General features: G+C 46.0%; 1 protein-coding gene across 3 annotated transcripts in view; it reads right to left on the bottom strand.

The window, feature by feature from the left end:
- LOC100114687 (SCY1-like protein 2) overlaps positions 1-25,085 on the bottom strand; it is a 49,974-nt gene extending 24,889 nt beyond the window's left edge. For 2 of the 3 annotated variants that reach the window (XM_032602290.1, XM_032602291.1), the window contains exon 1: positions 24,562-25,047. The gene's annotated coding sequence lies outside the window, so the exon portion shown is untranslated. Of the gene's footprint in view, positions 1-24,561 lie in introns of all 3 variants that reach the window. The other variant, XM_031923310.2, reaches the window with a different exon arrangement.
- Between the last annotated feature and the right edge of the window lie 247 nt (positions 25,086-25,332).

The following is a 25,332-nucleotide window of genomic DNA, read 5'->3' as shown; positions in this document are numbered from 1 at the left end:
TGACGCTTTTATGCTACACATTGTTTGGAGGCTGATGCGCGTATCGACGTGTGAATTAGGAGGTTAGGTCCTGCTGCGTGTATATATAGGAGCGTTTCGCCTTTATGGACTGCAGCTTTCGCTTTTACGATATTCGGGGAAGTTCTTGTATATATATATATCTGATGTGCGTACGTCGATGTATACGGACAGGGCCGATTCGACTTTGTCTCCGGCTGGGACAGACATAGCTCTCTCTCTCTCTCTCTCTCTCTCTCTCTCTCTCTCTCTCTCTCTCTCCCGGTAGTATATTTATCTGCCTTTTTTAAGGCTCCGTTTTAAAGGGAAAAACAATTTCATTATACGCTCTTCGATTGCGCCCAAGTGCTCGTATACGTGCGCGAAATAGTTAGTCGAGAGAAGAAGCTCTTTGTTATCTGCAGAACCCTCCATCAGCGAACTCGATAAAAAACAATCCAACGTCTATGCATCAGCCGTTGTTCCAATCACAGCCCGACGAGTACACTCGGAAGAGAGATAAACTCTCTGTCTCGATGCTAATGTATAACTCCGAAAGCAGTAACTCGAAAAAGATGAAACCCGAGAGATAAAAGGCTGTGAGCGCGCGCGTGTGTGTGTGCCTGTGCTCCTATATAACGACGCGAGCGATAAAACGATCCTCCGATATATCAAAGAGCTCCGCTTCCGAAGGCGAAATCCGCGTCGATAAATAACGAGCCCCTCGACCCTTTCTTCTTCTTCTTCGTAGTCTTCCTCTTCTTCTTCTTCGCGTGCGCGCGCGCAAGGTCCAAACGAAGAAACATCGCGGTCGCGCCTTAAGAATTAGCCTACATGTATACTACTGGGTGTGTGAAGAGCGACGATTGATGGGGTCGCTCATGTGGGTATCCAGGGTACTTGTGTACGCTTTGACTTTTGACAATTGGGTCGCGCTCGAATTAAAACGGAATCTAATTCGGCCACGAAGAAATTAGCTAGACGTGGAAATGAAAAATTTGCAGGTTATTCCGAATGCGCGCAATTATATAATATCCCGCAGCGGAATAATCGCTGACCTCGACGTCATTAACATCGCGAGTTGGAAGTGTTTGCATCGTTAAGCTGTTGCGGGAATTAATTATTAAAAGCGCATTATAATCAGCAAACTACTACACGCGCTTGAAAACGCCGTATTATTATTATGTGTGAATAAAGATTGCGGCTTACATCATCAGAGAGAACGAATTAAGAGTACTTTTATAGCACAGTGTGGCTAAAATACGCTGTTAAGTCACGCCTATCTGTGACTAAAGTAGTCCGTTTTTGCACCGTGTTTATCACACTCGCTACGCTCGTGCGCTAACCTCACGGTGCAAATAAGGACTACTTTAGTCACGAATAGGCGAGACTTGCGGACTTTAACAGTCTGTGCTATAAAATTTTATATGATACTCTTGACTTAAATGGTTCAGTTTTATACGGCGCTTAGCGCCCTCGTTATGCTCGGGTGCTAACTGCGCCGTGTAAGAAAGAACCATTTAAGTCACACGTATCGTAATGTATTATTTTTGATTTCGAGATATTCAAGTTTTATTTCTATTTCTTCCGAGTCAGGTTATTACGCAATAAGTATACTTATGAAAATCTTGACATAGTTACGCGAAAAAAAATGTTTGATTAGCTGCAACCTAATGCGCTGACATAATATTCATAAAAATCAAACTTAAGTCAAATTGCCTACGAACGTAAAGGTCTTTCTTTTACAAGACAGCCTGTCTCTAAATTTCTAAACGTAGGACTTGTTGCGCGGGAATCTCCTCAGCCTGTTGCCGAGTTCACAAACTCTCTTTCTCTCGCTTTCCGTTGATTTAATTTAAGGCGGGAGGAATAGTCTAAAGAAAATTCAGCAACGCCGGATGATTAAATTTGTCAATTCTTCATCGTTGACGACTTTCGTCGCGTACACGGACTATCGCATGACTGCAGGTATATATCGATTCGACGCGCGGCTGAAAAGTAATCCAATTTATGCCTCAAACGGGAAGTCTCAAACGACTTCGACCAAAGCGGAACGGAAAAAACTTCAGTCACCAGCCAAGTCCTCAAAAGAACTGTGTAGATTTCCTGAGACAAAATCCCTCAAAAGACTAGTTCGAGCTAAAAAAAATCCTCTGTACTTATATATCTCGTTTTCCTTGGAGTAGACATATAGTACAGGAGAGTGGGGGGGGGGGCGAGATTCAGCGTCCGTGTGACGTCAGATCGAGGGGAAGGGTAGAATCGAGCGAGACTCGGACTTGGAATATTCTATGGCTGCTTTTAACGCCGAGGCCGTGAGCTTCAGGCGGGATAAGGCGTATAGAGCGAGAAGAAAACTGCTGAGGCGGGAAAGTCTGATGAGGCTGAGTGGTCTTGTTCCGGAGAGTATGGGGGAGAATGTTTATGCGGTTTTCAGTAGGGGCCTGATAGATTTTGAAGACGATATTTGAACTACGCCATAGCTTCGTACTTGAAATTCTGCAGAGGAAATATGTTCACCTTTGACTGGGCTGCTGTAAAGAGTTGGTCGTCCTTTGAAATGTGAAAAATGATGGAAAATATTTCACGAGGTAAAGAGAATTTTCGACTTTGCTCGATTTTAAAACTGCATCGTTCTATGCTCACGTTTCACTTTATGAAAAGACAACAATTAAAAGGATATTTATTACGATAAAAAAACTAGTTGAGACTTTGACATTAAAACGTCGTCAAAGACTTTGACGTTATACACGTGCCGTTTACAAACTTGCCGTAAACACAGCATGCACGTTCATGCAATTAAACAAGCGTTCCGACCCATTTTCCTCGAGTGCTCCCGCAGAAGTTTCTTTGAAAACATCCTAGTGAATTTTTAAAATCCTCATCAAAAACCTCGTTCAACTGACATTCAAATGTCATTTCATCCCTTTGAAAGTCGATGAAATAATCATCACGAGTTTGCGACAACGGTAAAAAAAATAACGGGAAGTAAGAAATACATTATGGACTGATTTGAATTGCTCAATCGCAAACAATCAAAGCAAACAAAATTCCAACGATTTTTTTGTCTCTCCAGCCGTATAATTAAATTCTCCCTTATATCTTTGCTTTCTCCTACTCTTCGTTTTTCGACTCGTGCTCTAACTCAATTATCTCGCTTTTGCCGGACGCGAGAGAGCGTGTATATATAAGAGCGCGCTACCGAGTTCATTCAATTGTGTATTCATACGTATACCTTTGCCCTCTAATGCTGCTCGAATTTCCCGCGTTTTTGGCTCTCAGCGGCTCGCTGCGGGATAATGGAATCGTTATTTTTACAAGAAGATTCCATATAACGATTATATATGAGATTTAATTCACTTTCTCTCTCTCTCTCTCTCTCTCTCTCTCTCTCTCTCTCTCTCTCTCTATCTCATATATTCTACTCTTGGTAAAATGAATTATACCGCGGATGAATTCATTTACAGCGCAAATAGCGCGTTGAAAAAAGGTAGTTCCGAGTATCCAAGCGAAGTATCTTATTAAGTATCCTCCCGCTAGTGGTAGTCTATTTCTGTAACATAATGAGCGCGCGCGCGCGGGAGAGAGAGAGAGAGAGAGAGAGAAAGAGAGAGAGAGAGAGAGAGAGAGAGAGAGAGACTCTGCGTCACCGCATATGCGCCGGAGAATCGGATTTTTCCTCGTGGCGGTGAGGCCGTCGACGAGATAAGAATTATAATTAAATGCAGCATTTACGTGCTTGTATATATCGTAGAAAGAAGCGCGGTTGCATTTTTGTGTTGAGCTTTACAAAGTATAACGACTATGCTATTTTCGTGGATCGCGATTAAAAGTACCCCTTTGTGCGATTTATAATCATACTTAAGCTTCTAATTGCGAGAGCGATTGTTGTACGTGGGAACAAGAGGTTAGGGAATATATACTTTCCTCATAGTGACTCGTTTGGCGCGTTGTACATACGTGGGCCGAGTGTAGCTTTAGGCGCTAAAAATAGATAAAGACGAGCGCAGTGTCGAGAGGGAGAGAGAGCTATAGCGTAATTAAATTTGCTGAATTTGTGGATAATCGACGGGGCAAGAGAGAAAGAGGCGTTTCCGGGAAATGACAGAACGCCGAAAGAAAAAAGTACTGCGTCATGCGGTAAAGCTACAAAGATTGATATCACGTTGTATGTGTACGCTGTCGAGTATCTGGGAGTGATTGAGATAATGCGTGCGTCGTTTGTTTATCTATATCCGTTCCGATACACACAGTATGATAGGTATTTAATGAAGTTGCGTGAAACTTGGTTATCCGATATTTATTATATTGTCGGCGATTCAAACAAAAATCGATACGCATTGTTCGGGGCTTTGAGAAATAAAATTTCCCCAATAAAAAGAGCCGCAAAATTAAAATTCCTACGCGATACTTCGGCCGATACTTTTTGCTCGCATATATAAGAATTATTCATGCAACCGCGAATTCTAAACATAGATACACGTTCCATATACTCTTCTCAAACTCTCCGACCACGACGTGTTTTTCCCCGCGCGCGCAAAAAAAAACGAAAAAAAATTCGTCGAAAACGGTGTGTGTAATTCTGGTTTGCTCGCGAAAAACGTGACCACAGATAAGACAAAAGCCGGACGTGACAAGCGAAACTTCACTCGCCAAAGGTACACAGAGAAAGAAGATACGTCGCGGAAACTTTCTCGCTCGAACAATAAGTCCTTTTCTCTCTGCCCTCAGCGACACACACACATACGCACACATATGCACGTATACGTACAACGTGAACTAGCGCCCACCAACAAGAGTTTACATCCATGCGCAGATATATATATATATATATATATATATATGTACGCGTTGAAAGGCATAAAGACGGCTCGTCCGATCATACTCGGTCGTTACTACTTGACCGCGTGCACAGCTAGCGTTCTATATTAATAGCGCGTAAATTCGCTCGGTTTCTCTCTCTCTCTCTCTCTCTCTCTCTTCGTTCCAAAGTGCAGCTGTTTCAGCAACGCTTGCATGTACCGTGTACGTCAAAAGGGCGTCAAATTTTCGGTGGCTTTGAGTTTGTTCAATCGATGAGAGTGATGGTGGTGGACATTTTAATTAGTTTTTCGTTTACAACAGGTTCAGCTGTTTAGAAATTTACATACACCTCTGATCGATTATTGCGGGCTATCGGAGCTTTACGAATGGACTGTAAAGCGTACCCGCGGGATATTGTACAACGGTTTCAAGTTATATGCAAAGTGGATTATGCCGCGCGCACTCGTGTGCCGAACGGGTAAAAAATACAAACACGAGGGCAGAATCAAAAAGCTGGTGTTGCTTACGCGGGATCGAATAATTTAACGTCGAGTGGAGAAGAGTGTCCAAATGTTGTTAATATGCAAGTTCCTGATACCTGTTGTGAGAATTAAATAAACGCGTTGATCGCGATGCGTGAGCGCAATTGTTCCAAATGGTTTCGACTTTGCAAAACAAGCAGAAGCAATTTTTGCGATCACTGTAAATAATGTAGTAATCTAGACTATTGCTTTTATTACTCGAATTTCGTCCACGAACGCGCACGTATTACAATGTAAAAATCGCGTCTGCCATTCATCCATAAAGAAAGAAACCTTAAAAAACCCTCTCGTTCTAAGCCTCCCTCATTCCATCAATCTCTCAGGTCTCGTGTGAAAACCACAAAAAATTCGAGACCTCTCGTAAAAAAATTAAATTACTCCACACCGACACCTCAACTTGGCAGTCTAATCGCGTGTGTTCCGAGCCTTCGACTCTTCTCACAGAAAAAAACTCGCCCCAACGTCGAGCAGCTCAAAAAATTTCCCATGCAAACAGGCATCACATCCAGCGCGTCAAAGGCACCTGTCAGATCTGAGAGGGAAACCTGAGCAAGCAACTCTCCCGAGGCGAAGAAACTTCAACTCCTTGGCGGCGTAAACTCCCTCGGAATTTATTAGCTCGCGCTCGCACAGCCAGAGTATCAAAGCCAACGATGACGCTTCTGTGTGCACGTATGTGTGTGTGTAAATACATCAGGGATGCGATGGAGAAGTCAGAGTTAACGAGCGTGAGAAATTCCACAATCGATTAATTAATCGAGTTTGCGCGAATTGCAGTCCTTATATAGTTCTCAGCGGCAAAGGGATACCCGGCGCTGCTGCTGTTTCAATTTCGATGCGCGCAGCTCTCGACCGAACGAGCTCAGGATAGTCGTAAATAGACGCAGACACACACACACACACGCACACACATACACAGCATTGTCGAGTAGTTGCGTGGGCGGTGTTGCCGTTGCTCTGGAATTCGATGCGGACAATCCGATCGACGTCGCAATAAGCTAAATCGGGAGAAGCCTTTGAGAAAAGCTAGAGCTTCTCTGGCGCACGCACGAGCGTCATTTCGAGACTTCGCATGTGTGCAGGACGCGCGTGCATGTGAAGCTACTCATACGAAATAAATCGTATGCTAATTAAGAGCACTCGATCCGGATCGCTTTCAAAGTCGTAGGTGTGAACGCTTGCGGATCGCGTGCTCTCGCGTTTCACAGCTAAATACAAGGGGGGGAGAAAGGGAGAAAGAGCTCGAGGTCGAATTGAAAATATTCTCTAATCAAGGCAGACTGCAGTGATTGTGCTGAAACGGGAGAGTATAGTTGTAAACGAGCCGTGTAAAAGAATACCCGATCGTCGGCTTTAATTTCAAAGCTGCTATGTTGTAGGATACCATAGCACTGGTGCACAGCGAATTTTACGCTATATACATCTAGAATAATGCAGCGATACGGCGTAAAACACTTGATCTCTGAGGGCTTCGAATTACGATTAAAATACTAGCTGGCTCTTCATCTGTGCGAATGTCCGTGTGCGAATCGGCTTTCGATGAGCGACGATAACGAATTCATAATACTCGTTGCTGTATACACAAATACTCTCGAATGCGCGCTACAAAAATCGAACTTTCCGCATTGCTGATGTATACGTGTATACGCGATAATTACCCCCGAGAGAGAGAGAGAGAGAGAGAGAGAGAGAGAGAAAAGAGAGAGAGTTCGCGCAACTTTCCTCATTTCGCATGAAAGCGAAAAAAAGAGAAATACCGCATAGCTTGAAAACATTTTGAATGCATATAATTCCTCCCTCAAAGTTACGCACCACTTCGGAATTAAACTTTGAATTGGATGAGCCACTTGGACCCTTTACATCTTTCAGCGGTGCTTCGAGCGACAGTCGCCGTTTTGAATTAAAATTAAAGGCCGCTGTTGCTGCTGCTGCTTCGCGCAACGAGAGGGGAAATGTCTTCTGTATGCGTGTGTGTGTGTGTGTGTGTGTATAAGTACGGGCGAGCTTTCGAGCGCTAAAAGCTCTCGGTGGAAAAATTTGAATATTTTTTAGACTATACATGTACACGCGCGCATATAGCGCGATTATATTCGAGGATTATTCTTTATGGTATATTTAGGAACCTCGTATTTTTCCTTTCGTTCAATTAGCTAACGAGCCGCATAAAAAACAGCCGAGCGAAATTGCCGTTATCAAGCATCCGCAAACTTATCACTCAGCGGAGCGGAGGGAACCCTCCGCGTATATTATACGCGCTATATACATGCAATATTAGTATAGGCGAGGGGGGGTGGGGGGGGGGGAGGCGCCTCGGCATTATCATCCTAGGGCACCGGCGGTACGGAGGGTCATTTTTACGCTCCATGAATGGCTATACTTTAATGTTAATTACAAAGTTCCTAATGGGCCGCGGGCGCTCATTTGTTTTATACGCCGGTGCGGCTCTCTGCATGAGCGCCGCGCTCTAAACGTTTGATGCGGTGCGCCGAGCATTAATTGAAAGGTATACCTTCCTCTTGCTCGTGTACGTATACAGAGCGAATATATAGCGAGACGAGCGAAAAATCAAAACGCACACCGTGTGCAAACGCGTGGATTTCGATTTGGGCTAATTTGCTGCTTTGAACTCGCTGCGATGTGGGTATATAATGCATAGCGAATTCTCTTGGGGGGACGTTTTCAAACGATGCGCGGCGTTTTGTTGCACGACGAAGATCAAAAGCTCCTTTGTTTAGCGCGCGATAACAGGGAGAAATTATATTCGTTCCGCTATTAGATCGTCATATTTTGACACGAACAGTATACGTAAGAAACTATAGGTATTGTATTTTTACACATAGGCTTTTCAGCTGAAAATCAAATAAAACGCGTAGTGACACAAGTAGGTCATCGGCCATATTTATAGAACAAATCCGCCAACTCCGGACACGTATATACACACAACACGACGTGTGTATCCGCGTTTCGCCTAATCACACGACGCCGTCGACACGTCGTCGCGAACAAACGAATATCCCCGCAAAAAGCCCTATACTCGAACAAAAACACGTCCGCGCGAAAAAAAACGCAAAAAGGATCTGTGCGCGCGAAAAGCTCTCGCAAAAAATGGTAGTTCAACGGAGAGAAATGGTTATAAGAGGGGTAAAAAAAGGACTGTTGGAAAATGGAAAGGACAAGTGAAGGTAGGGGGCGTCGGAGAAGGTCAGGGTAGTTTCCTGGAGGAAATACGATTCTTGATGGAGACGTTTCCGCTCTCACGTTCGCGGCCGCGTTCCTCTCGATCCGTATCCTTCCTTCCTCTCTCTCTCTAGTCTACCTTCCTTCCGGACCTCTACTCCTTGTTCGCTCGCGAGTGGTTTGTGCAGAGCCGCCCTCACGATCCGTGATTAGAATTTGGGAGGAAAATATGTGGGATTTCTCTATTATGCGGTAATACGTCGCGAAATTCCGCTTGGATTTTAATCGAAACTGGACCAAGTTATAGCGCAGGTAATTCGTTACTTCTACAGCGTGCGGCTATTTTCAGTTATTTCTTTCAGAAACTCCGCGAACATACGCCGAGTTATTTGTGAGCGTGTGAGAGGATTCGAATATCTCAAGGATTTTATTCGAGGATTTTCTACTCTCAGCTCGCTCGACGTACGTTATACAAGATTTTAAATGTATAATGGAATATCGATTAGCTTGTGACGACGACGACGACGTCGAGTATTTTTGGTCGGTCCGAAAAATTCGGCTGTGAATAAATTTCAGGCGACGTACTGCGAATAATTCATTCAGCATATGCGCCAAAATCAATTTTCGTATTATATACGAGCCTCGTAAAAATAAGCTTCGACGAATAACTCGAGCATCGGATTTAATGCAGCCTTATATTCCAGACCCATATAATAAAAGAAAAAAAATACTGAATCCTCTACTGCAGATTTCTTCGTGTATACGTTACCTAATCCATTGAACCACAGATTAATTCCACGCATCGGATTACACACCGATCGACCGCGTTTTCCAACTTATCGAACCTCTTTTTCTCCACTTCCACTATACAGAATTCATCAGACGATCCGGTGCAATTACACGCGAGTCCGTTTCGCTCGTTTCAATCGAATAAATCATAAGAAGCTTGGCCGGGTATCTCGGGAATTCAATTAATCGCCAGAGCGCTCTCTCGCGTTTAGCGGGCTGTAACAGGTAAACAGACGCAAACCACCGGAACGACGACTCGCGAGGCATGTCTACATGCATGTGGAACGCGACGTGGTTTCGCCTCAAAGTCTCCGCGGATTCGGGCACGTGTAGTGGGTACGAAGTGTATTGTGTGGCGTGTAAGCGGGGATTATTCGTAGTTTCGGCTGTTCGTGTAGTTTTTCAAGAAATTACGTTTGGTCGCAATGAGTTGTATAAGATAGCATTGGAAGCGAAGATTTCAATCATCGAGGCAACTTGGATAAGAGCAAAAAGTTCAACCAATGGGGGAAAGCTGGCCGTTTCAGAGCTCTTTTTCGACTCTTGATTCCGCATCACCGCATCAACCGCTTGCGCGTATTTTCTCTAGGTGCATCCAATAAAAACGTCGCGTCAAATAACGAGTTGCGTTGCACATCGCATCGCTGCAATGATTAAACAGCATAAAAACATACACAACCAGCTCGCATTCACAATTGCACGGTCAAGTACAGCGTAAGCGTGCGTCAATGCGATTTGAAAAAAAGGTTGACTGATCTCCTCGCAATAAAATTAATTAACCTCGCTCGCGTACAGGAGTGATAATAATCGACGTCCCTCGTCTTTTTTCCACACCATAGGGCGTAATTAAAAAAAAAGAAGGAAGCACCACAGATCAACGTGCATCCCTGTCCCGAATTTTTCTTTCATGCACACATACGCACTCATACGTATGGAACTAGGGAAAAAGGAGAGAAGCCGATCGCGATACGGCGACGCAGCGGGCGCGCCGATAACGCATTGAAAAAGAGTCTCCAGTCCGAGGGATTCGCGCGGATTGAATGCGATGAAATTTTCTCCCCCGGGAGCGAAATGACGTAACTGTATTTATTCCCTCTCTCACTCACTCGCTGCTCCCTCGCCCGGAAAAAGCGCCCCTGCTCGAATCGAAAATCGAAATTCCGGCCGTGCGTGCGCGTTTCTCTCTCTCTCCCTATAAATATACGTGTGTGTGTATATCACAGAGCAGGGGAGCGAGAGCGCGCGTGGCCGCAGAGAGAAATTTTCGAGAAGTTTCCGAATAGCCTGTCGGGAAAATGTCTGGCGGTAGAAGGTTCAATAAATACAAACGACTAGACAGAAGCAAAAAAAAAATTTTTACAAAGAAGCGGAAGGAAACGGAAAAAGGATTTTTCGCGCGATGAAATATTCACGATCAGCTCGACAAGAGAGAGAGAGAGAGAGAGAGAGAGAGAGAGAGAGAGAGAGAGAGAGAGAGAGAGAGAGAGAGAGAGAGAGCAACCTCTATGCTGCATAGGTTATATACAGAATACACGTATGTATACACCTAAAGCTGCGGGACCGAAAAAGCCCGCGTTCTGTATACTCTGATGTTCACGACTGCGCACGACGAGCCATTCACGTATCCATTCTCGCGGATACCTCTCGTCGAAGATTGATTTTCAACGCGCTGCGCGTCTGCAGTGGGTGTACTTTTTGCTACTGTCTGCCGCTCTCGTGTATAAGAGAGTTTTATTGCGCGTATAAGGTGTTGGCGCGAGCATATAATGCGACGACGAATTTCGGGGAAATATGTAGGATGTGTCGTTTTTTTTCTCCCACCGTAATAACGTTTCGAGCACGAAGGTATAAGGTATTAAAAGTTGAGAACCGAGCTGGGGGCATTTTTCTTTGACGCTTCGGAACTTTCGCTCGAAGGCGGAACTTTGCGGTGGAAAGTCGTACATCTTTGGACATGGCGTGAAATAAGCGATGAATATTTCCAACTTGCGCTCGTTCGATTTTGCACCGCACGACCACTGCATGAGCTCTTTTTATTTTCGATGTCCGACCATCAGCACTTTTCGAGAGAGAGAGAGAGAGAGAGAGAGAGAGAGAGAGAGAGAGAGAGAGAGAGAGAGAGAGAGAGAGAGAGAGTACAGCGTGAGAGGGCCACGTGTGAAAAAGTCGTAAAGCTCTTGTGTATAAAAAAAGAGAGAGAGAGAAAGAAGGAAGAAGCCGTAAGACCTCCGGCTGCGGTATACAGTCGTAAAAAGCCAGTATAGGCATGCAGCTCACGTAACTTGCCTTTTACCGCTGGATAAATTTCTGCAGGCTTCATCGTACATAGCGGGCGAAATTATTTTTGAAAAAGCTAAATTCCCCGAGTTGTGGAAATGCTTATACTTTATTAAGCCGAATCGCCGACGCTGCGGGATTTCAGCTCTGACCTTGAAAGTCTGACTGTACTCGCTCTTTTTCACTCTCGAGCGGATATTGCGTTTTCTCCCGCGAGCGAATAAGGAGAGCTCGAGGATTTCATTACTAATCATATCGAATATGAGTTTTGTCCTCGTTGCGCACAAGCTCGAGTGCTCGGCATCATAATTTCCTCTATCAAATAACAATATAGTTCAGCACTCTGTCCCGCAGTATATAAGGATATAACGATCGCGCTCGACATCCGGGCTATTTCTCAGAGCACGAAACGAGCCATCAGTCTTCGTGGCGCGCGCTTATCAAAATCCCCTCTCGACAAACAACGCGATTCGCACCCGAAATTCCCTGCGTTTTGTCAAACTGCAGTAGAAGCACTGGCTACGCGTAATCCGATGATTAATCCTCGCGCAATCAATAACAGAGAGGGAGAGAGAGAGAGCGAGGAGCGTCAGCGGCGAAAGTCTCCCGGCAAACAGACGCGAGCGCGGTGGCGGGTCTCCAAACAAATAGTACACTGGCAGCTCGCTCTGCGGATTCGTCGATTCATCACGAGGGCTAATCGGCTCTCTTGCCTCTTTTTTTTCCCTCGTCGGCGGGCTCAAATTGAATGGAAAATTCAAGACAAGCCGCGGACGACTACATTCGTCCGCGTGGGCGGATGACGCAGAGAATAGTAGTGTGTGTTGTGTCTGCGTCGGCATCAGATGGCGGAATAATTGGGAGGGAATCTTGGGGGCTTGATTCCATTGCGCGTCATGAATACTAGATAGCCCCTAAAAAATGTGCCTGTGTGTGTGTGTGTGTGTGTGTATGTGTGTGTTGAAGGGGGCGGAGTGGACTGCGTTATCGGCACGTTAACATGTGTCGCCGGATGAGATGTTTATTGACACGTAGGAGTTATAGAAAGACGCCTGCCTCTGCGAGAACGACTGAATTAAGGCGCTTTTCGGGTCATGGTTTCGTATTTATGTGGCGAGAGGCGATGAGAATTTTTGACGAGGGAGAGATTTAGATTAAGACGTTGGCTTTTCTGGTGTGGAGACAAAAATCGGAGGTTATATAGGATGAGACTTTTATCGATATCGCGATACAACTCGACAGAACTTGATTACGGTGCAGCGTTGATTGGCTCGGAAAGTTTCGACTCGAGTTTTAATTCCCGAAGAAGAAACACGAACAAGACCATCTGCCTAATAACGAACCTCCTCTACTATTCCGTAAAAACAAAAGCCTTTTCCGCTGAGCCTTCATCCGCAGACTCGCCTCTCTCGCTCCCTCGGTATTCAAACGCACTAAAATCTGGTTTAATTAAAGGAGTCGGAACGAGAGAGAGGCTATTTGGCGAAAGGTCGCTTGAGGCGACTTTATTCTCTCATCGTGCTCGCTTGATTTGTCAATTAGCATAGGGCATTGTTGCATCTCTGGCGAAATGCGCGATTCGTCGAGAGGCGTGCGTGTCACTGATTTAACCCTTTAAAAGCCATCGAGCGAGAGAGCTGCAGCTCTATGCTTTACTGTCAGCGCAGCTGATGCCGCGGGGAGTATCGGGAACACGGAGCTGCACGGCTGAAACCCTATTATACAGTCGGGGTACGTAATAAGTGTAAAGTCACCGAACAAAGGCCCTGCGCGAAAATTAATGATAAACATTTTCCACCTTGATTGTTCGACTTGACAGCTACGTGGTTGCTATACGATGTTCTCGCTCGCTCTTATTATCGAGTATACTATTTGTTTGAAATTACGACCACGCACGGCGCAGCTCTATGTATATATACGCGTCCTCATAGCCGAGCACGATCGAAACGTCAATCTATATCGCAAACGAAGCGCGCATTCGCGAATATTTCACGGGAGTTATACAGCGGAGACTGCCGCGGGAATATTTCGGCGTACGACGACGATAAAACAAAGGGATTTGGAAAAACACGCAAAAGTGCGCGCGAGCGAGGGTAAAAGAGAGAAAGGGATCAGCGACGGGGAAGAAATCTGAAAGTTTAAAAGGCAGAAAATCCGCCGGCGAGCAGGCAAAAGGGCGCGCACGTGCAAAAGTTATATTCACGGCGAAGCGAGCGAGAGAGAGAGAGAGAGAGAGAGAGAGAGAGAGAGAGAGAGAGAGAGAGAGAGAGAGAGAGAAAGAGATAAAAAACGAATCCAGGAATTTAGATTTTAATTCAGATTCATTCACTGCTCTTGCCACCAGCAGGATGAAATTCCCCCCAGCGGAGAGAGTGCCTCGGCGTATAATTTCAAAAGTTTCACACGAATTTTTAATTTCTCGACGATTTATAATTAACTTCTCCGCCGCGTCGCAGCTCTTTTCTGTCTCGCGCCGCGCGCATATAATCCAAGCCTCGAGGATATACGAATTGGCGGCTGATCGCGTTCGACATTTATCCTTTAGCGCGGATTATATACTTTCGTTCGCTAGTGCGCAAAACTTCAACACCGCAATCTCGGAGTACACGCGGGAAATTCAATCCAATCCTAATGCTTCCATACACGGTAGGTACATAGCCGCGCATTTACGGCGGGAGCGCGCAATCAGTCGAAGTAAAACCATTGTCTGGGCGAACCGCCCACGCCGGGCAGTTCGGACCGAAATGAGAGAGCGTCTCGATGCAGGCAACGACACGTGACTAGAGGAAACACACAAGTTAGACGGCTGCGGGAGGGAAAGCTCCGAGCGATACATTTAACACGATTGTTATACTTGGCGCGCAACAGCTGCCCCCTATACGCACGTCTATATACAGTCGTTCCGAGGGGGGCGATATTATCGTCACTATACTGCGCGCTCTCTCTCTACTCTACCCTCCCTGGGTGCGGGGAGGTAGGAGAAGTGTTGCGAACGATCAATTGACCGCGAGGCGATTGGATTTGGGGCGGGGAAAGCGTAATGGCGCGGCTTTTCCGCTCTATGCCTTAGACACACACACACACACACACACACACACACCGAACGGTTTTTCCTTTACGAGCCGCGAATCTTTTGTGTTTCTCTCGTATCTTTCGTAATTGAAGCTGCCGACTTTCGTCTCTTAAGGGTAGTATTGGGGAGGGTATAATAAATGCTCGACTCGAGGTCGGTAACGTATATATACGCCCCGGCGGCAACAGGTGAGTTCGCGCGAGTAAAATTTCATCTTACGCCAGACAGCCCAGGGTGTATATCGCGATCGATCATCCCTCGCCGGGAAAATGGAGCTATATTGCAAGACAAGCTGTTGCAATAAGGCTGAATAGCGTGCGCCGCGCGATTAATTGTGAGTTTCTATTGAAAAGCCTCCGCCACTCCGTGGCGTTTGTTTGGCTCTATATATATTTTTTTTTTCATGCACGACACGGCGCAGCGAGCACATGAATAAACATTCGCTTTTCCCGCGATGGTATTTATATTTGCGCGCTTTCTCTCTCTGTTATGCATAATATAAACTATTGTGGGAAATATCGGCGATGAATTATTCATCGTTATTTACAGTGTAAACATGCTAAGCACTGTAGTGTCGACGCGAATCGAGTCGCGTTTTCCGGAATGAATAGCGACCGATCGAAAAGCAGAGCGCGTTTATTGCATAACTGAATGAAGGGCTTAAACGCCGTCTGCAAAAAATGGGAGGAACAAAAGGGTAAAGTTTAGCGAAGCGCGCTGATCGTACACGCGTCATTGTGCATTCCTGCGCAACAAGAGGCTTTTTTTGCACTCTCTGACTCAAGGGACAGACCTCAAGATAATAGGTACAGCTGTTTCGTCGCTGCTCGACATCCCTCTCTAATGACTTTATTAATACCGGCTCTACAGGCTACTACAGTTCCTTAAGCTTTTTACGAGGGCTCGCGCAATTGGCTGAGCGGCGATTATTACACGCCGTACATAATATAATAATGAAGTTGCAGCGCGCTCGGGACCGTAAAACTCGCTCTCGTATACTTCTATATCGACGCATTTTGACTTTTATTACGACCGCGCGCGCGCATAGTCGTCCATGGAATAAATGAGTTTTATTCGTTACGCAGCCTCTGTCGTGATTGATCTCGATCCGATACGAATTACAAAAGTTTGATATTCAATTTGCGCGCGCGCGCGCGCGGCATCCCTTTCCAGCTGTGATACCTATACGTCGATTTTCGCAAGTTTGAAAAAAAAATTCAGAGGCGTATAAGGGCTTTTTGAAAAGGCAATTTAAGTTATTCGGGCGGGGATATATGCGGCGCGCCGAAAAAAATCCGAAAATTTTTGACAAAGCTCCCAATTTGAATACGTAATATAATGCGTCCCTCGGCTCGCGCGCGCGCGGCAGATTCGAGGTATAAAATCTGAATAAACTTAATGGCCGTACATAGTATATCCCTCTCTCGGGGTGATATCAGATTTTATCGGGGTTCCTCGGAGATTGCCCGTGTGTAATAAAACAATATATGTATATCTATATGCTGCATTAATCCCAGCGCGGAATCATCGTCGAAGAGCTCTAAAGTTCGCCCACACGCGCGGCGCGGCGCTTGGCGATATTTTAAGCCGATTAAGGCCGTCGGCGACAGCGTCGTTCTCTCGTGCGCCGCCCACGCGCGTTCCGGCGAAGCAAACGAAAAGCGCTCGCCATTTAATTCCCGCATACACTCTCCGAAAGATCTCAATTACAGGCGTCATCTCAATCAACGCGAGATATACGAGCAGATCGCGACCCTCTCGATATCCATCACGTCGTTTCCTACTAAAAAGACAGCAGCATATTTCTGTCTCTCTCGGCCGTCGACCCACTACGTATACGTGTGTGCAGAGGTACACCCTCCTAATCGTTTCTTTATTCAAAACATGGGATATCCCGCGCGGGAAATTGAACAAGAGACGCGCATAACCCGCGTCAATTTCGCGCTCCACTCGACGCCCTCCGCTTTATGCCGGAGCGAAAGAGAGATGTGCCCTCCTACGTCTCGTTTGCTACGCCGCAGCACTTTATCTCTCGATGACGCGCGTTGCTGCGCGAGTCTCTGCCTTAATTTTCAGGGCTGCTTCTGCGATGATATTTTGCAAGAGTGCCGCGCGGTTTGCGGGAATACAGAGACTAGAGAGAGAGAGAGAGGAAGCTAGTTTTATGCGGTTCGCAGGAAAACTGCGTTCGGCGGGTTCAAAAACGAGCAAGACCTATTGTACAGGAGCATCGGTCTTTCTTAGCGAAATTTGACCAAAAACAATTACGCATAGGTACTCTATATACGAGAAGCCGTATGAACGTAAGAAATACCCTCTTGACACATAGCCCGCAGACAGAGTGCGAACTTCCCTCTAAAATATTTAAGATCGTATAGCCCGCTAGTAAAAAAAAAAAAAAAAAGGAGAAAGAATCTCGTCCCCGGCTTTATTTAGCCTCTGGACTCGAGTCTTCCGGAGAGAGGTCGTAAAAAAGGAAGAATTTCCAGTGCTTATAATATAATCACTGAAATTTCCTTCCCTTTCATGCCCCACGGGATATCTTTCAAGGCTAAATAAAGCTCCGTCTCTCTTTCACTTTCTTTTGAGAGCGCCGTGCGCGCACACGTGAGCTCGTTTTTTCCCCTTTGAGACGCGCGCGTAGCCGCTGGCTCCGCTATACACACCGATGCTTATAATACAAGTCTCGTGTCCCTTTGAATCGTCGCTGCTCTATATCTATGCTATATCTACGCGGGGACGACGAATATCTTTCCGATCCGTGTAAAGAATCGGTTTTATATCCTTTAAATTTCAAATTACCCGCGGGGGTGTGCTCTGCATTATTCATTCGCATAATTATCGAGGCTCTTTGTAGATCGGCTCTCCTTTACGAATTATATTGTTTTTTCTCGTTTGTTTGCTACTCTCGATGAATACCTGCGCTATACACCCTCGTATATAGTAGTAGGTCTAAAGCGTGCGCGCTTCAGCGAACTAGTCGAGATACGCGCACGCAGTTTAATTAAATTTCGATCTTCCGCGCGACACGCCGATAACAGCTGCGCTGCGCTGCTAATATAAAACCGCTCGTTATTAATAGCCCTGGCGCATGCGTATACGCGAGCTATATTAAAAAAATCAGCGGCGCGACGAGACCGCAAATCCAGCAGTCTAAACAAGCCCGACCGCAAACGCTGCGAGGCCAAAACAATAGGCTTGTGCGCGAAATTCCGCGCGCGTGTCGCATCTGGACGTGCGGGGAATATCATCCGGCCGTGGAAATGCAAACGAGCAATCGCGCGCGTCGTCTTCCTACCCTCCCGACGCGTAATTGCGAAACCGCTGGCTTAAATCTCCGGCGCGACGGATGTATGGAGATTTAGAGCGAAGGCTGTTGCTGTTATTATAATCATCCGCGCGCGCTTTCGCCGCGACGAATTACATTAAGTAGTAACGCTCGGGAAATGGCCAGACGATGGCTCTGTATAGATGCGACGTCGAGGGAGGACTGATTTATAGCCGAATTGCGCTTATGAGAAATGTTATCGATGCGCGTTAATCGGAAACGAATTGCACATCAGCCAAACCTAATAAACGAGAGGCGGAATCTCATTCTATTATCGGCGAAATCGAGCTTCGACGAGACAACGAGATGGAAAGAGAGGGGGAGCGTTCGAAAAGGGAAAAAAATCAATGCGCATCTGTGTAGCCGGATAAATTGAACGGGAACAATTTAGCCGATACCCAGTTAACCTTTTAGAGGAATTAACGATTCGATTAGTGTCGGTCTCGCAGCGTAAGTCGCTGCCGCGCGCAGAGAAGAGCTGAATGGAATCAGCGTCCGATCGTATAAGCGGCTTTCGCGAAAAATCTCGTTACGCGCGCTCGCGTACTGCGCTGCGAATTAATCATTCCGCGCGCGGAGGCGTCTTTATCGAAAAAAAAGCCAGCGAAACTGACCCTTTCGGCGCGGTGCCGTGGCCGTCGGGCGCTGAATGAAAAGGAAAAAAGTTGCGAATTCACCGAGAACGAGTATGTAATAGTCTCGTAAGTCGTGCGGTCCGCCGCGAAATTTCATTGTTGCTCCGGTGAGAGCTGCTCTTTATTTGCCGTTTTCCGCATGTATACAGGGGGCGAAATTGCTCGACTACAAACTTCTCACTCAAAATTGTTTCGTTTACACAAAACGACGTACGCGCGCATTGAAAAATCAGCCGCATCGCATTATTTACGATTTCTCTCGGCTCCGCCGCGCTGCAGCAGGTGAGCGCGCGGGAAAAAGTGCACGAGGTGAACTTTTTCATCGAGCATACGATCCTCTCTTATTTCCTCCGGCAGAAATAGACAAAAAACACGAACGCGTGGGTAAAAAGCGAAATCAATGCTCTCATACGTGTGTATATATACGACGAAATTGAAGGGGCAGCCGAGAAAAAGCCAGAAGCGTAACTCGGTTATGCTGCGCGCGCGAAATCACGCGGCTTTCACCCCTAATCCCGAAAAAATTGCTCACGTATACGTACGTGGTGCAGCTTGGCCTCGACTGGTCTTTTAATTTCCCCGAGAGCCATACCGCGCGCCTCCGAAGGTACTCGTACTCCGCGGTGGTATCTAATTTATAATGAAACCGCGCGATATACATATAGCGTCGCGTATGTTCCTTTTTTTCGCTTATTAATGCGGATTCGCGGTTTGGCAGCTGGGAATATAACGAGTCTCGCTTTTGCTAGTTATTAAAAGCGCTTGAATTATTTGCGAGTCTGAAAGCGAGAGAGAATTCGCTCGGATACCGAGATATATAAAAGAGAGATGTAATCTCCATCGCTCGGTGTAATGTTCTCGGATAGATGAAAGGGGCTTTTAGCGATCAACTTTGGCCTCTCTCGAACTCTCAATTTCATTAGTATATAAATCAGCGCATATACACATGCGATAACGCTGCGATTCATCCAATTTAAATTTTGTGTATCCATTTGGACGATTAAAAACTGCGCGATACGGAGCTATTACTTAAATCGCGCAGTGAGAGTTCCGAATAACGAGACGTCGGAGCGAGAACAATCGGCCGTTGTAATCGCACCGGTCCCACCTGCAGCGTTTCATTAGCTGCGACTGCGGCTATTGTTTCCTCGGAAAGCTCGCGCGTATGCTTTCGGTTTATCGCGCTTTTATCGTTTGCGGATCATGGCGAAGTTTTCTTCTACTGTCTGCTCTTTACGATCAGAGGGGATGATGCGTTTTCCTTTTCCGATCGAATTTTCATTGCTTTGGGTTTTGTATTGCGCTTTAAAAAAAAAAAAAAAGAATAAGAAAGAAGGAGTAATCGCTTTGGTGGTAGAACTCATCGCGGGAATTGTATGATTAATTAACATCGGAGATCGCTCTACGGCTTTTTTGATTAACTAAATGAAATTATATAGTTTTCCCTCAATAATACATATAATGAAAATATATGGTACTTTAATTAATTCCGTATACACGCAGCAGCCGAGGTTTCATAAAGACCGAAATTAATTAGAGCGAGAGTTCGGCGAAAAAAAGGAGGGAAATCCACACAGCTCTTGCCCGTGATCTCGGTTCGAAATTAATCCGAAAATTCATTTCCCCTCTCCTCTCGCTCCGTCTCACATATATCGCTTGGCGGCCAGTCATCAAAACGTCGATAGTACTTTTTCAAAGACGAAATTCCCGGCATATATATCCGCTCGCACACTCCCGCATCGTGCGATACGTCTATTAAGTGGTATAGCATCTCCCGCGGGCTCGACTCGTGTGTCGGATGATCGCGTTTATATACAGTAGAAGCAGCCGCAGAGTCCTATCCCGAAGAATTCGATGCATTAACATAAACTATTGTTGGCCCTCTCTCTTCCGGGACGCCTAGAGAGAAAAAGAGAGAGTAAATCGTCCATCAGACACATAATAGAGGGCGACCCTTTTTCTTGCCCACGCGCGTAGGAAAGCGAGAACATATGTAGACAGTCACGCACACGTGAAATCGCTATCCATCCTCTTTGCACGTCTATGTGTCTGTGTGTGCGTATGGGGAGAGAAGGAGAGTTCCCTTTCATCCGTTTTCTTTGTATCGGAGTTTTTGATCTTCCTCGAGTACACCGCTCTAACGATTTTCCCGGAGAGCGCTTTGTACTATCTACGTCTTCTCTTGAGCGTTGAGTCTTTTCTGACGTGAGGGTGAGGTTGTTTCTTTTTCGGAGCTCTACACGCGGCGAGCGTGATTTTAAAAAGCGAGTGTGCGCTGCTCGATGCTTTGGAAGAGGCTGAGAGGTGAAGGTTTCGCTCGACGTGCGTACATGCTTTATTCACTTGTTGAGCCACAAGTCGGGGATTTTTTGAATTTGTTGTAAAGTATACGAGGACGCATGAGTCGTAGTCCAAGGCTATATACTTATATTCATTATGCGCGAGACTCGACGCTCGTTATACATCGGCGTCCAAGTGTGCTTCCGAAGATTACTAACCGTACTTTGAAACCTTGGGCGTTATTATTGTGGTGTGTATATAACGCCTTGCGCGTGAATGCGATATATACTCGACGAAAATGTACGCAAAATCAATTTCCCAAGTTATAAGCAACTTTGATGTCGTTATTTGGCGAAATCTTTATTCAACCCTTCTCGCGGCCGCGTGTACGGAATCTTGCCAAAGTCTCTGCGCCGAGTATGATAATGATAAACTTTCCATAGTCTCACACACACACACACACACCGCCATCTCTCTATGCTCCCGACTTCTACGTAATTATAAGTTTGACTATAAATTGCAAAGCATACATGAACTATAATATTGTTATCGGGTGCAAAGTTAGATTTACTGATACCCGCTTTAAATATTAATCAGCGCTTTGCGACGCGGTATTTGCGCTTGGAATTATAGCTTCAATTTTTAATGACTCTTTCTCTCTCTCTCTCTCTCTCTCTCTCTCTCTCTCTCTCTCGAGTTATGTGCTATAGTCGCGCGAGTTTGTCAAACGCTGCGAGAATATTTCGTTGAAAAAATGTTTCCACCGCCATAAATAAATACATTTCTCTCGCGCACACGAGCAGCATTCGATTTTTTCACCCGGTACCGTCCCCTAATCTCTCATTTTTCCCCTTCATTTCTCACGCTCGCTGGCCTCGCCGTCCGCATTGTCACGTCCTCTCTTGTCGCGAGAGCCACTTCAATTTTTCGCCACGCGCGCGCGCTCGCAATCTCTAATTTTCAATCGACCCGAACATTTTTCTTTGGACTCCCATTTTTTTTTCGTCTTCCAGCCTCCCGGGATTCGCTTTTCCGGGCGACGGTGCCGCACATGTGCGGGGCACAGTGTATACTGTCCCGTGTCAAGGCTGCTAAAAAGGGAAATGTGTATAGATACATATATGTAGTGAGCGAGAGAGAGAGAGAGAGAGAGAGAGAGAGAGAGAGAGAGAGAGAGAGGGAGGGAGGACAACGACAATTATGGGAAATTTCGGTATCAAAGTCTCCCGCGTGGCGAGTTTGGAAAGTTTACGATTTCCCGTATAGTAGTTGAACGTCAAGAGCGAGCGAGCGCGCACGTAATCCATTATGCATGTCCGACTATATCCGGACGAGTTCTACTTACGCATGTACGATTTCGTCGCTTGAATGGAGTTGCGAGGTGTCGTGATACTTCAAATGCATTTGAATACAGGTATATATCGTCGGTCCCTACGATGAGTAGTGCATTTCAGAGTTTGTACCGAAGACAAGTATACATTCGATTATTCGCCGCGAAGACTAATGCTCTTTGTAGTATGAGAAAAACGTATGATAATTTAATAATTTTTGTACTAGCCGTCTCTTTGCATGTGAGTGTTACTATGTACCACTTTGGCGCTCATAAATATCATCAATTTTTTGAGCATAAAGCCCCGAAACCGCAAGTGTTTTCGTGAAAAGTGCTAGTCTTCGTCGCGAAAAATGAAAAGTACTACTCGTCAAGAGGGATTTGAAACGTGCTAGTCTTCGTAGGGACCGACGATATATACGTTGCCTGCACTGACGAGAAATGCTGCGATGAAAATTTTTAAAAGCTCGGGAAAAAAAGATGTTATTGGATTATGAAAATAACTTAATTTTCCACAAAAGGTTTCAAATCAAATTTTGGATGCTTTAGAAGATTATCCAACATTTCTCTCGATGTGCATAAACGGCCATTGTTAAAATTTTAAGAGAATAAATGATTGGCGTAAGAGTTTCGGTTCGAACGAATAATTCTGAAAAATAGAATTGATTAGAACAGTAAACCCATCCAGTCCCTATAATTTATCACATCGTCACGCGTAGCGTGAAATTCCGACTTATTCATGACCGGTGTGAAAATTTCATTAGGATCATTCGGCCCTATGATACAGTAGAAAAGCTCCACCTACGAAGAATTCGACGCACGGAACACATGCTCGTGCGTGTGTGCACGTGTATATCGGAACACTTGAAGAGCTGCTCGCTCTAATTAAAAAAAGAACCCTTAATCATGCTTGCGTGACCATATAAGATTTAACGCTCGCCGCGTTTTTGAGCAGCGCTTGCGGGCGAGCGTTGCCTTTATTACAGCTGAGAGGCCGTGTCTTGTGTATCTATTCGTCGAAAAATCGAAGTGGATTGTCGAGGATTTCGACAGAGCTCGCATCTCCTGATTCAGCTGTATGCATGCTTTCTCTCCGTTCATGCATTTCTAAAATTTAAGCTCCAATTAGTCTAGGCCTCGGTGACAGCAGGACTTCGATATTTTAGCAGCGAGAGAGTTCGCGCGCGAAATTTGTTTGTACGTACATAATCCGATCAGCGTCGGCGTATATCAAACTTCAAATTTTCATTAACGCAAACTGACGCGCGATGTAGAGTTTGAAAAGCTGCAACTTTGATAGACACGCATACTCTTTCTCTACCATAGACTAGAACAAAGAGATCAGAAATTTCCATTACGAAAAAAAAAGTTCGGCCACCTGCGCTCGCGCGCGCAATAGCATTTTTCAAAGCTGCGCGTGTCGTTCCGTGTTATTGGACTGAAAGTTCCACTGTCTTTTTTTCGCGACAGAAGCGAGAGGGAGAGAGGTTTTTTTAATAGGGACAAACTCGTCTAATTTTTCTCGTCGTTCCCGAAAGCAGCATAGGATTCATATTTCACAAACGCATACGCCGACTCTTTTTTTATCCGCTGAAGCAACTATGTATAACACAACGCGCGCAACAATGCAGTAGGTTCTCACAATAGCCGTATTCTCCGAAGGAAAGTATAAAGTACCGTCGCTGTATCCTCTGGAAAGAGGAAAACTTCGGAGAAAACATACGGGGTCGTATCATCTTTCCTGATATTTCCTACTGGATGTAAGTAGCTTCGGTGACTATAATCATCTCCCGAGACGACTTTCTAGCGCGTCGTTCGTTCCGATAACGCTCTCGCGAAACTTTGCGATGCTGAAACGTCGGATCGTGAACGCATTTTCCTTGAAATATTAATCGGCGCGTCGGGATGTGAGTATATTTAGCGCAGCATTGTTTTTCACGGGGCGCGCGCTCGCGGGAGATAGAATTTTCATGCATCTCGCGTTCCAATATTCAAAAGCTGCGCAGGTTAAAAAGTCGGTCAAACTTGGCAGCTATGCACGAGAGAGAGAGAGAGAGAGAGAGAGAGAGAGACGCGAGTTATATAGATGTTCGCGGCGAGTGTGTGTCAAGTCAGTGCAGTGAACGAGAACTCATAATCGTGCGGCACCGAAATTTTCCGAAAAGCCACGTCGGGGGCTTGAAGCAACAAGCGTCGCGCTACAAGCCTATATATCTATACATGGAAGCCAAAATCCTAGTCGGCGGAGGCGGCAGCCAGTTGTTGCTCGGCCTACATATACCCTATACAAGTCGCACTCGCACACACACACAGCCAGACTCGCTCCTCACCTGTTGCCCGCCTCGCTCGTGCTCTGCTCCTCTTCTGTCTCGTCGCCTCCTCTCCTCGAGATATACAATAGCTACGTCTGTCCCCGAACCAACTTTCTCTCTCTCTCTCTCTCTCTCTCTCTCTCTCTCTCTCTATCAGGCTTATTGCTGCTCACTCGACGACATATCCTCTCGCGCACTGTTATTGTACTATGCGTGTGCCATATTACGTGCCATACAGTATGCTATACTACAATCCGCTCGGGAAACGATCGCGAGACTGACTGACTGAGAGAGCACACGGGCTGCTGCGGCTAACGGCGATGCCAGTGTACAGTAGGCGTAGGTGCGCGAGGCCTGCGTACGTCGGGTGCTGAACGCGCAGACACACGTATAACCGAGTCGACGTGTGCGCGGCTGTATATACGTGTGTGTATGGAAGAATTCCGCGTATATCGAGGGACGACGACGAGACAGAGCAAACGCGGCGGCGGCGCGACACAGACTGAAGCGCGCCTGCCAGGATCGCGCCGTGTTATCCTGTAAACAGGACGAGCGAGTGAGAGAGAGAGAGAGAGAGAGAGAGAGAGAGAGAGAGAGAGAGAGAGAGAGAGAGTGAGGGCGAGGGGGAGGGGTGGAGCGACACAGAGAGGGCAAGGCGACTCACCCCTTCAACCGGCGAGGCTGCGCAGCCCAAGCCCTCTCCCGCCGCGTCTCGCGTTCACCTGGAGCGAGGGAGAGGGAGAGAGCGGCGTCTCTCCCCCTTTTTCCGTCTATCAATTCTACTTTTTC

The sequence above is a fragment of the Nasonia vitripennis genome, chromosome 1 (genome assembly GCF_009193385.2).
Source record: "Nasonia vitripennis strain AsymCx chromosome 1, Nvit_psr_1.1, whole genome shotgun sequence".
Classification (NCBI taxonomy): domain Eukaryota; kingdom Metazoa; phylum Arthropoda; class Insecta; order Hymenoptera; family Pteromalidae; genus Nasonia; species Nasonia vitripennis.
The sequence above is the reverse complement of the archived record's forward strand: the minus strand, read 5'-3'. Positions and strand labels throughout refer to the sequence as shown.